This window comes from Ceratotherium simum, chromosome 17 (genome assembly GCF_057802395.1).
Source record: "Ceratotherium simum simum isolate JZ-2026a chromosome 17, ASM5780239v1, whole genome shotgun sequence".
Classification (NCBI taxonomy): Eukaryota; Metazoa; Chordata; class Mammalia; order Perissodactyla; family Rhinocerotidae; genus Ceratotherium; species Ceratotherium simum.
Window position 1 is genome coordinate 34258510 of NC_141916.1, and position 12894 is coordinate 34271403.

At 36.1% G+C, this 12894-nt stretch overlaps 1 protein-coding gene across 1 annotated transcript in view; it reads left to right on the top strand.

Moving 5' to 3' along the window:
• Nucleotides 1-6517, top strand: part of LOC147914773 (uncharacterized) — a 59596-nt gene extending 53079 nt beyond the window's left edge. The window contains exon 3 of the mRNA XM_087441913.1: nt 5947-6517. The gene's annotated coding sequence lies outside the window, so the exon portion shown is untranslated. The remainder of the gene's footprint in view (nt 1-5946) is intronic.
• The last annotated feature ends 6377 nt before the right edge of the window (nt 6518-12894 follow it).

Sequence of the window (12894 nt, forward strand, 5' to 3'; positions counted from 1 at the left end):
TCATGCTTATTATGGAGATAAGAAATAAATTATTGGTGCCTTTTCCTCCCCCCCTGCAAGTTCATTTTTGGAATATCCCCAATGCAGATGCCATTAAACTGAGATCTCAGAACGGACCTTTAAACTAGATTCAGAATGGCAGAACATGAAGGTCTACTAGGAAACAGAAATTCCAACATATAAAAACTTGGACTAGACGTGGTCTCTGGCCATGATTACTTGCCTACAGAAGTGACAAGAAGCAAATAGTTCAAAAACCTAATATTTAAGGGAAAATATATTGCTAAATAAACCTCAAGCCTGACTGATAATAGCCTGTGACTCTTTAATCTTAGGACAGTCCTCAGACTTCTATGTGCAACCTAATAGGAAATGAGCTGCCAACATGATCTAACCTCCTGAAAAGAGCGTATTCTCCAATGACCATCTCAGATGGGGCCATGAAGGATAAAGAGAGCAAAACAGTAACTCCCCAAAGAACACTGCCAGTCAGGAGTCCTCATTATTCCTGTGTACAGAATATGACAAGGCTCAGTGACCACTGTATAATGCTTCCAAATATTCTCTTTTTAATTGGGAGTTTTTATTGCAATTACTTTGTCCTTTCTCTCCCATTGAATTTTGCATTTGTTGGGAGTAAATAGCTTGTGATTCGTTGCTAGACCATAAGGAACTCCAGGTGGAGCTAACACACTTTGAAGAGACAGAAAGAATATATATGTTAATTACAGTGGTTGGACAGCAAAATGGTATACTAGGGTAAACCTGGTAGTTGTGACCCGAATATGCATTTCCTTCTTCCCCACGTTGTGTAGCATTCAGGAATATTGGGTGAGAGTGACCCTAACTTTTCCAAGGTTAGTCCTAATTGGTGTAAGCCAGAAGTTACTCCCAACTCCCTTGCTACAGAGACAAAAAAAAACCCAGTCCTAAATCAATCCATGGTATTACCCTAACCATGTGAATTGTTTCAGGGATTATCCAACAAGCACAAAGCTCAGGAAAATTGTTCAGTGGTTGTTGAAGGGAACTTTCTTTTCTCCCAAGGGTATAAGTGAAGAAGCATGTAACTCCTCTTGCTGTTAACAACCATCTTGTGACCATGAAAGAGACCAGTCTGAGGACAAAGCAGATACAGACTGTAGAACAACACTGGTGTAATTCAGAGAAATGGAGCTGAAGCTTTGATCAAATCGGTTCTAAAGCTTCCTTCACTACCATGGGACTTTTCATTTATGTAAACAATTCCTACTTATTATTTAATCCAGTTAGAATTAGGTTTTCTGTTACTTTCAGTCCCAAGTGTTTTAACTGGTAGAAGAATTCTGTATCTCTAGCCTCATATTAAATGTTAGAAAATGAATTGTCATTTTCTTAAAATGGAAAAGAGCCTTATCTACCTGCTTCCCTTTGTCCATGTTCATGCCAGAGTGAGATTGAAAATGAGCTACTGTCCCCGAGAGCAGTTCTTTCAGATTTCATGTAATACTCAGCTTTCACATTAAACCAATAGAAAACTATTTCAAATATTGATTTGTAATGTTGTATATAAAGGATGTAAAGAGTAAACTGTGAAATTTTTAAATAAGCACCTTCCTGGCCCCGCCTCCAATCAGGTCTCCTTTGAATTCTGTGCACCATGTAACCCATTTACGAAATCTCCATTATACAGGAGATACATGATCCCTGACTGCTCACTCTTTTGTAAATTGTCATTCGCCACCATTTGGGTTTGCACAGTTTAGCTTGAATCATTACTGGGCAAGAATCACTCCCTTAATGTTTGAAAATATGAATTGCTTCTATTATTATCTCAGGGCCTAATACACAAAAGAAGGCCCAAGCCAGAAAGAGAAACAAGACAGCCATCATTTCATCCATATAATCATTACAATAAATTAATAAAAACTAATTTCCGTGATCAGTTGCCTTTAACTATGATCTCTAAATAATAACTCAGAAATGTGGTGATTGTAGATAGAAAGCACGTGTCCACTCTATTTCCTTTACTCTTCATTATATCCTAAAAAAAAAAATTAGCTTATATCTGTGAAATCAAACTCATTATAAACATTAAAAATCAATGCTGAAATATTTTTTATATCCTGGGTAAATTCTAACACCGAAATTATTTACATAATTCCCAATGCTTAATTAAATGTCATACCTCTGGCTGCTAAACACTACTTTTTATGAAGCGTTTTGAAAAATCAAATAGTGAGCTAGGTTTTGCATCTGTATTAAACTATCATCTTGCTTCCTTGGAAGTTACTCTACCACTTTTGCAGATGGAGCAAGTCATACTCTTGGTGAAAAGCCATGCAAGAGCTGCTACAACTAAGATAAAATGATTTTGAATTAAACTTTTTCAAAATTTTTGATGCACCACAAAATTAACATTTCATGAGAAAACTCTGAAGTTTGAAAAACTGAGTTAGAAAGAACATGGTCAAACCCCAAGTGGCATTCTCCTGAGAATTTGTTCACTTTTTTAAGTTCACCAGAAAAAGCGAAGTATTACATATGACTAGTGGAAGCCCTTCCATTTATTTCTCTTTTTTTAGATTTTGGATATTAATTGATTCTAATGATAAAAGAGAATTTTCTGTCCTTATGTCAAACTTTAACCTAGCAAAGAAAAAAAAATCATGTAAACATCTGAAAGACATTTATCCCTACTGGAGACCAATTCTGCCTGGTATTTGTTATATTGTCAATTCAGGAATACCTGGCTTACAATTTAGATTACAAATAAATAAAAGACTAGTCAGTTTTTTCTTTGATGATTTTCTAAGTTTGAAAGCATAGTTATAAAGACATAAAGGCACAGCATGTTTCAAATCTATGGTGTCTAAATCTGTTTCTGGCAACAAACCACAAATCCACTGCTGTTTTGGGGAGAAAGGGGAATTTGCTAGCAGTTAAGGCATTGTTTTGCCTATTATTCATAATACAAGTTTTTGTATTATTTTAATACCTTTATCAGAATCTTTGCTTAAGATGTGTATCTTAAACCCCAGCATCATATAATAATTTGCCTAATTTTTCTTCCGAAAGTTACAATTTAACAAATATTAATAATGCCTTTAGATGATAATAATAATGCCTAAAGATTAAGTGACAATAACAATAGCTTTTACCTTAGTGAAGTTATTTTTTTAGTAAAATTATGTTTATGAGATACCTAAAATCTAGACTTTTATGGAACTATTTGATAGTCAGGCTCCAGAGTAAAATATGGATTGTATGAGTCCTGTTACAAGCCGTATGAACGATGATATGCTCTTTGCCTGTAAAATGCTATGAATCCTTGATCACTATGTGATTACTTCTTGGATAAGCAAAATTTTCCCCAAGTTTATAATAATAGCATAAAGATTTATTGTTAACAATCTGTAGTGACATAGATATGCTTTACAATCACTACATATAAGATTTATATGTAACTCCCAATTGTATGTATTCACTAAAATCTACATGCATTTGAGACTACCAGTCACTGGCTCTTTATAGAAATTCACTCCCCCGTCAACCTCAACAAAATTATTCTCTCCTGATTCTTTGACTTTTCAGACTATTCTTTATCCAAATCATAGGGTCTCTTTCTTCCACCCTCTACTTCAATGCAGTTGTTCTGCAAGTTTCGATCCTTATTCTCTTCTCACTCAGATTTAGCCATTATCTGTGGGTGATTTTGTCTACTCACCACAGACTTTATCCCCTTAATGCAAATACTTCTGGAACACACAGGTGTTTTCTGTATAAAATTTTCTGTCCCAATCTACATTCATACATTCTACATGCCCACCCAAAACCCATTCACCATATCCATCCTTGATGATCCTTGATGGAAGATTTTTTAACTCTCCAGCCCAGAATTATCTCTTGAACTCAGAACAGACTTTATAGCTACCTGTTAGGTATGCATCTAGATGTCCCACCGGCAACTTACATGTTCCAGAACGAACTCATTATCCGTCCTCCACAAAACCTATCTAACCTTGCTTAATCGCTTTTGTAAGCATCTGCATTTGTTAGGACAGTAGTTTCAACTCCTTTAACAACGGCTTGAAAATAATAATGGTTTAAATAAGATAAGTCTTGATTTCTAATTCATGTAAAAATATAGGCATAGGCACTCCAGGGCTCCATGGAGACCCAAACTAGTCTCCTTACATCTTGTTGCTCTCCCATATTTAACACATGGCTTCCTTTGCACAGTCTAATATACCTGCTCCAGGTCCTGCCATCACATCTGCATTCTAACTGGCAGAAAAAGTGAAAGGGGGAAGTGAAAGTAATACCTCTTCTTTTTAAGTGCAGGATACAGAAGGCACACATTTCACTTCAATTCACATCCCATTGGCCAGAACTTTGCCACATAGCCATGCCTAGCTTCAAGGAAAGTGGGAAATGTCCTCTTCAGCTGGGCGGCTTTGTGGCCTGCTAACACTTGGGGATTCTATTACAAAAGAGGAAGGGGATAATATATACTGGGGAACAACCATCGCTCCCCCTCACATCCGGTTCTGTAAGAAACTCTTTGACTCTCTGCTTCACTACTGCTACTGCTTTGTTAATATATATTTCTTCTTTCCATGTGAATGTACACTGGACATTTTGTGATCCTATAATCTGCGTGGGATGGAAAAGAATGCTTTCACCAAACCAGTGGCCACCTACCATGTACCTAAGGCTGTATTAATTCACTCTAACAAAGTAAATTAACTCTAACAAAGATACCACACCTGGCATCATCAGTAGCTGTGATTAGGGACACTACAGCCACGTGCTGCATAACAACATTTCACTCAACAACGGACCACATATGCGACTGTGGTCCTGTAAGATTAGTACCATATAGCCTGGTGTTGTAGTAGTATACCATTTAGGTTTGTGTAAATACATTCTATGATATTGTCACAACAATGAAATCGCCTAACGATGCATTTCTCAGAACATATCCCCATTGTTAAGCAATGCCTGACTGTACTTGGTTGAGCTTAAGACAGTCTATAGCCATCTTCCAGGATCCATCCAGTTTCTACAGGAGCCAGACAAGTGAATCAAATGGAGACATGATGGGGATCACCACCCCTGCATCCTTTAGATCCAGGGTGAGCAAACTTTTTCTATAAAGGGCCAAATAGTTAATGTTTTAGGCTTTGCAGGCCATGTAGTCTCTGTTGCAACCAGTGGACCCATTATAAGCTTAACCTTGGACAGAACTTTTTTTATTAACTGCCTTTCATATGTGCCCACTCTAACGTGAAGGCCCTGATGATGTGTTCATCCACTGAAGGGCACTTAGGTTGTTTCCAAGTTTTGGCTATTGTGAATAATGCTGCAATGAACATAGGGATGCATATATATTTTCAGATTAGTGTTTTCATGTTCTTTGGATAAATATTCAGAAGTGGTATAGCTGGATCATATGGCAGTTCTTTTCTTAATTTTTTGAGGAATCTCCGTACTGTTTTCCATAGTGGCTGCACCAGTTTACATTCCCACCAACAGTGTATGAAGGTTCCCTTTTCTCCACGTCCTCTCCAACACTTGTAATTTCTTGTCTTTTTAATAATAGCCATTCTGGTGGGCATGATGTGATATCTCATTGTAATTTTGATTTGCATTTCCCTAACAATTAGTGATATTGAACATCTTTTCATGTGCCTGTTGGCCATCTGTATATCTTTTTTGGAAAAACATCTGGTCAGATCCTCTGCCCATTTTTTAATGGGGTTTTTTGTTGTTGTTGTTGAGTTTTATGAGTTCTCTATATATTTTGGATATTAACCCCTTATTGGATATATGATTTGCAAATATCTTCTCTCAATTGTTAGGTTGTCTTTTCATTTTGTTGATGGTTTCTTTTGCTGTGCAGAAGCTTTTCCATTTGATGTGGTCCCATTTGGTTATTGTTTCTTTTGTTTCCCTTGCCCCTAGGAAACATGATACTCAAAAAGATACTGCTAAGGCTGATGTCGAAGAGAGTACTGCCTATGTTTTCTTCTAGGAGTTTTATGGTTTCAGGTCTTACATTCAAGTCTTTAATCCATTTTAAGTTAATTCTTGTGTATGGTGTAAGCTAATGGTCTACTTTCATTCTTTTGCATGTGGCTGTCTTGTTTTCCAAACACCATTTATTAAAGAGACTTTGCTTTCTCCATTGTATGCCCTTGACTCCTTTGTTGAAAATTAGCTGTCCATAGATGTGTGAGTTTATTTCTGGGTTCTCGATTCAGTTCCATTGATCTGTGTGTCTGTTTTCATGCCAGTACCATGCTGTTTTGATTACTATAACTTTGTAGTATATTTTGAAATCAGGAAGTGTGACACCTCTTTCACTTTTTTGCCCTTCGCTTTTTGATTGGTATCCATAAAAACAAATTAGATATAAGAAAAAGCAAGAGAAGAACTTTATATAATAAATTATAATATTATATCACATATAATGCTATCAGTTTCCCTATTTGATTTATAAATATTTATTTTAAAAGGGTTTCCTATGATATAAAATACAGATACATCCTATTTCATTAAATGGTAACTAGACATAGAGTTGGTAGATATTTAATCAAAGACTGAGTAACATTACTTCTGTGGTGAAAAACAAATTTGATTTATACCATTTCTCCCCTATGGTACTTTTTCAGTTACATAATATACAACAATACAAAGATTCAGTTTAAATACATATTACACATCTGGTTAATATTTAAAGGTTTGAAATAATTATTCACCATTGTATGAGATCATTGGAAACATAGAATTTTGGAGGTTAAAGGACTTAAGTTGCTGTTTTATTTAAACTTCTCTCTGCATTCAGGAACCTGTTTACCCACATGTAAGCAACAACTCAGCAGAAAGCAGTGTTAAACCTCCCACAGAAGGTTTTTCATATTTGAAAGTAAAATATATTAATAGTAAGTAAAAACCAGTTTACTGAATTTGCATGTAAACAGCCTCAGAAAATTAAAAGATTCAGAGTCAAGAAAGGATTTGAGTTCTAGTATAATTTAAACTTTCAAATTTTTTTTGAATTACATAATAAAGAACATAAGGAGGGGGCCAGCCAGGTGGTGTAGTGGTTAAGTTCGCCCGCTCTGATTCGGCAGCCTGGGGTCTGCAGGTTTGGACCACAGGCGTGGACCTACACACCACTCATGAAGCCATGTTGTGGTTGCGTCCCACATACAAAATAGAGGAAGATGGACACAGATCTTAGCTCAGGGCTAATCATCCTCAGCAAGAAGAGGAAGACTGGCAATGGATGTTAGCTCAGGGCTGATCTTCCTTACCAAAAAAAAAAAAGAACATAAGGAAAAGTTACATTTCTATTTTAGAAGGTTAGAACGTTTTAAAGCAAGATCAGTTGCTTGGAGTTTCAAGGGAGTCAAAATTTTGATAAAAGGGGTCTTTTTTTTAAATAAGATTAGCACTCCATTAAACAACAAGAGGGCACTCTTTCCATGTTTCTACAAGTCTTTTTTTTTTCTTCAGAATGGAAATTTCCACTTATTTGAAGATAATCCATTACCGGTATCACTCTTACAAAATGTAGTTCCCAACGTTAGGAATAGAATAAGAAAGTAACAATTGTCCTTGTGTACAAACAGTAAATAGAGTTGATTACAGAAGCCAATGAAACACCTCATTGGACACTGGGTTATTTGCATTCCTCCTAGAATATGAGTTTTGAGCAGTTCCATGCCTATTTTGAAACTTTTAATTATTGATTTAGTCGTGGATGGTATTTGGTCAGGTGGTAATGAATAAATGAATAATATCACCCAGCAATATGGCAGTTTTAATATGGTCAAAAGCCAGATATACTTTGGTGCTTCCAAGTCAAACAGTACTTCTAATGTTATTAGGCTGGTTATTTGGTTTTTGGCCTCTTTAAGAATGAGAAAGCTCTGTATTTTTATATATGAAACAGGACTTGTTAATGTGGATGTAGGAGAATTTAGCATGTCAATTACTGAGTCTATTTTCCTCGCAAACTGAGGAGAATGTTTTTTACCATTGTTTTCACACAACAGTTTGGGGATATTTGAACATGCGGAGAAATGTCGTGCATGGAAGTAATAGTAATTTTTTTTTAAAGCTTGGGTTAGAAAGACTCATTACAACCATTCTGGATCCATTTTTGGCTAAGTGAAGAGGAAAGTTTTACCAGCTGATGGCCTTTTGATGACCTGCATGGAAAGAATTGGTAGACTCAGGAGAGCACAACTGAGAGAAGTGATCGCATGACAAAATGTGACATCATTCTTTGGCACCAGCTGTCATCCTGGGCATGGAGAGTGAGTTATACTCTCAACTCTGAATTTTCCCCCCTCGATTACTCTTGTGGCTCACCAGAGGGCAGTGTGCAGTAATCAGCTCTACTGCTTCCTGCACTGGATGTCTCCTATGGAAAAGCCAAGGTCAAATCATCAGAACCAGACAACAGGCAAGATAATACTTTATGGAAATTGTTTCATTAGATTTGTTGTATCTGTGTGCCCTTTACATGGAATTCTTAATATTGAGAAATTAGCACCGCATGAGATATAAGGTAATGAGTTTTTATGAGTTTTTAGCAAATTCTGTGTAACAGTTTCAAATATATAACAATAGTTTGGGGATTACTAAACTCAATTCTCCTCTTGAGACTTACAAATGCATATTATTATCCAAAGGTGGATAATTGCCTTTCTTCACATCTCACACCTGAATTCTTGAGGGTTTTCCATCTTACATACAGATTAAATAATTCAGTGAGTATTTATTGAACAACTGGAGTGTAGGATATAACAAGACAAGGCAGGTATAAATCCTGCTCAAAAGGAGTTTGAAATCTATCAAGGGATAAAAGTGTAAATGAGAAAATTAAATCCATGAGCAAAATTTTACGAAGTGGGAGATACATATAAAGCACTATGAGAATTCGGAGGATGGAGAGATGAAGGCCTTTGGGAAGGGTTCAGAATCTGAGTGGAGTCTTGCGGGTGAGGCAAAATTCATTTAGACATATTGAGAGTGATAAAAGCACATTGTAGATAAAGGAGACATCATGGGTATGGAAAGTTAAAGGACCTAGGAGATTAGAGCATGTACAAAGTAGTAGTGGGAAATGATGCTAGGGAGCTATATCTTGAACAGTCTTTGAGAGTATTGAATACCAGCCATGCTTCAAAAACTGAACTGACAATGGGAAGTTGTAGGAGCGAAAGATCAGCATCAGCATTTCTACTAAGAAAATTGGTCTGGCAGCATTGTATGGGATGGATTGGATAAGTAAGAATCCAAAGGTATGGAGTCAAGTTTAAAGGCTATTTCGATAATCCTGTAGGCTTTGAGATTGAGAAAAAGGTAAGCAAGAGGTTCTGTAAAAGTAGAATTGGTATGAGTAAAAACTAAGTAGCTGTGGGTGGAGTAAAGAGAGAAAGAAGTCAAAACATAGTTTGAGGTTTTGAGTTGAAGTAGGAAGATGATAACTTCATTCATTGAAATATAAGACACAGGAGAAGCAGGTTTGGGAAAGAAATTGATACATTTACCAAAAATCTTAAATAAAAAATCCTGGTAAAAATCTTTATGAAGCTAAATACTCACTTCTCTTTTTTTTCCCCAAATTAATTCAGATGAATTTGGAGGACTCATTACACTTGATACCCCCAAAAGTCTACTCAGACAACAAATTTTTGTTTATTAAAATGTTTTGCAATTTTATGTGTGAAAATCTAAGAGAAGTTCATTATGCACTCAAGGTTAATAGACCTGAATTACGTCATCAATTTAAATGGGAGGAACTGCAAGGTATTCTCCCACCACTGAGGAAAATAAGTTTTGTTAAACTTTATTACTGTTAAAAATTTAAGAATACCCTAATTCTACCAAATGGTGAATTTCTGCTTGATAAAAAGGAAACAGTTGCAACCTTTCACTGATGCAACCATGTTCTATGTGTTTTTTACTTTCTAATAGAAAAATATGATAGAACATTTAAAGGAGTCAATAATAATCTTGTTGAAGACACAAAAAGAAAAAATATAACTTCCTTTAATATTTTTAAACATCTTTTATGTATTAACTGAAAAAGGCTGTGGTGGAGTCCCATTTGCTCAAACACATTGTAATATTTTTCCCCAACTTAGTTGACAGTTACAAAACCCAGAGACCAAGCTGTGAAAGAAACTTTTCTAGTTGAAGCATCTGCTTTTGTGGCAAATTTTTCAATCAATCATATGGAAAGTTTTGGAGTTGCCTTGAGTTCATCTGTTATTTTTTTCTACTCATATTAAATAAATGACATCATAAGTGACATGGACTCATTTCATGACCACTAAAAAAAATCTGGTAGTAAGTTTTCTGCACTTAATTGAGAAAAAAGTAATTCTATCTTTCACTCTAGACCCTTGAAACACCTGCTAATCAGATAGCTCTTGTCTGTACTTGTGGACCCTATATCTTGAATTTTTTATCTGTGTAAACCACAAAGGAGTCTTCCACATGTTAATCCTGTCCTGTCCACCCTGCCTTCATACTTATATAATTACTTAGAACAAGAATAAGCCTTTCATCTCAATGGGCTTCTGTACATGATATTTCTTAGTGTATGTTTTGTCAAATTGAGCTGCAAGGCTTTCTGCTATTATTAACACCATTTTGCTTAGACACTTAGATGTGCTAATGCACTAGAGGGCGCCCTCTTGAATTCAGCACCATCAGGGACTACAAGTGAATTTTTCAGAAATCAAGACTACCACATTGTGTTGTGATTATCCCTTTCTTGTTTATATACCGCTACTGGAATGTAAGCCAACTGAGGGGAAGGATGGTGTCTAGTTTAAGAAGCGCTCTGAGCACACCGACTTGTTAGAAAATAAGGAGAGAGTGGAAAAATCAGCTAGTACCAAGATGTCTAGCAGTGGAAAAGGTCACAATATTGGCTGGTATTCTGCTAAAGGGGAAGAAGGGAGGTACCAGGAAGTGACACTATATTTATTATCCAAGAATAAGAAAGTGTAAGAGAATTAAAAATCTCTGGTCTTTCTTTGCAAAGATATCTCTCCAGTATATCTTTATTTGTGTATGTATACATTTAATTAATTAATTAATTCTGGTAAAATACACATAAAATTTACCATCTTAACCATTTTTAAGTGTACAGAGTTTAGTGGCATTACAGACATTTACATTGTTGTGACACCATCATCATCATTCATCTCCAGAACTCTTTTCATCTTGCAAAACTGACACTCTGTACCAATTAAACAATAATTCTCCATTCTGCCCCCCACCTGCAACCCAGCATCTAGAAACCCCCATTTTACTTTCTATCTCTGTGAATTTGACTACTCAAGGTAACTCACATAAGTGGAATCAAGTATTTGTTTCTTTGTGACTGGCTTGTTTTACTTAGCATAATGTCCTCAAGGTTCATCCATGTTTTAGCATATTTCAGAATTCCTTCCTTTTTTAAGGCTGGATAATACTCTATTGTATGTGTATACCATATTTTTTTTTATCCATTCATCTGCCAGTGGGCACTTGGGTTGCTTCCACTGTTGCTTGGCTACTGTGAATAATGCTGCTATGAACATGAGTGTACAAATATCTCTTCAAGAAGCTACTTTCCATTCTTTTGGGAATATACCCAGAAATAGAACTGCTGGATCACATGGTAATTCTATTTTTAATTTTTTGAGGAAGCCCCATACTATTTTCCATAGTGACTGCACCATTTTACATTCTCACAGTGCACAAGGGTTCTAATTTCTCCACCTTTGCTAACACTTGTTATTTTCTGTATTTTGATAGTAGCCATCCGAATGGGTGTGAGGTGGTATTTCATGGGGTTTTTTGCCTTTTTTGTAATGATTAGTGAGGTTGAGCATCTTTTCCTGTGCTTATTGGTCATTTGTATATCTCATTTGGAGAAATATCTAGTCAAGTCTTTTGCCCATTTTTAATTGGTTTTTTAGGGTTTTTGTTGTTGAGTTGTAGTTCTTTATACATTCTAAATATTAACCCCTTATGAGATATATGATTTTCAAATATTTCCTCCCATTCTGTGTTACCTTTTCACTCTGTTGATAATGTCCTTTGATGCACAGAAGTTTTTAATTTTTATGTAGTTGCATTTTTCTATTTTTTCTTTGTTACCTATGCTTTTAGTGTCATATCCAAGAAATCAGCACCACATCCAAAGTCATGAAGACTTTCTCCTATGTTTTCTCCTAAGGGTTTTATAGTTTTAACTCTTAACATTTAGGTTTTTGATCCATTTTGAGTTTATTTTTCTATATAATGTAAGGTAAGGGCCCAACTTTATTCTTTTTGTATGTGGCTTTCCACTTCTCCTGGTACCATTTGTTGAAAAGACTGTCCTTTTCCCATTGAATGGTCTTGGCACCCTTGTCAAAAATCATTTGACCATATATGTGAGGGTTTATTTCTGGGCTCTTTATTCTATTACATTAGTCTATATGTATCTGTCTTTATGCCAGAATCATGCTGTTTTAATTACTGAAGTTTTGTAGTATGTTTTTATTTTTTTTGTGTGAGGAAGATCAGCCCTGAGCTAACATCCATGCTAATCCTCCTCTTTTTGCTAAGGAAGACCGGCTCTGAGCTAACATCTATTGCCAATCCTCCTCCTTTTTTTTTCCCCCCCAAAGCCCCAGTAGATAGTTGTATGTCATGGTTGCACATCCTTCCAGTTGCTGTATGTGGGACGCGGCCCCAGCATGGCCGGAGAAGCGGTGCGTTGGTGGCACCTGGGATCCAAACCCGGGCCGCCAGTAGCGGAGCACGTGCACTTAACCGCTAAGCCACGGGGCCGGCCCTGTAGTATGTTTTTAAATCAGCAAGTGTGAGACATCCGACTTTGTTCTTCCTTTC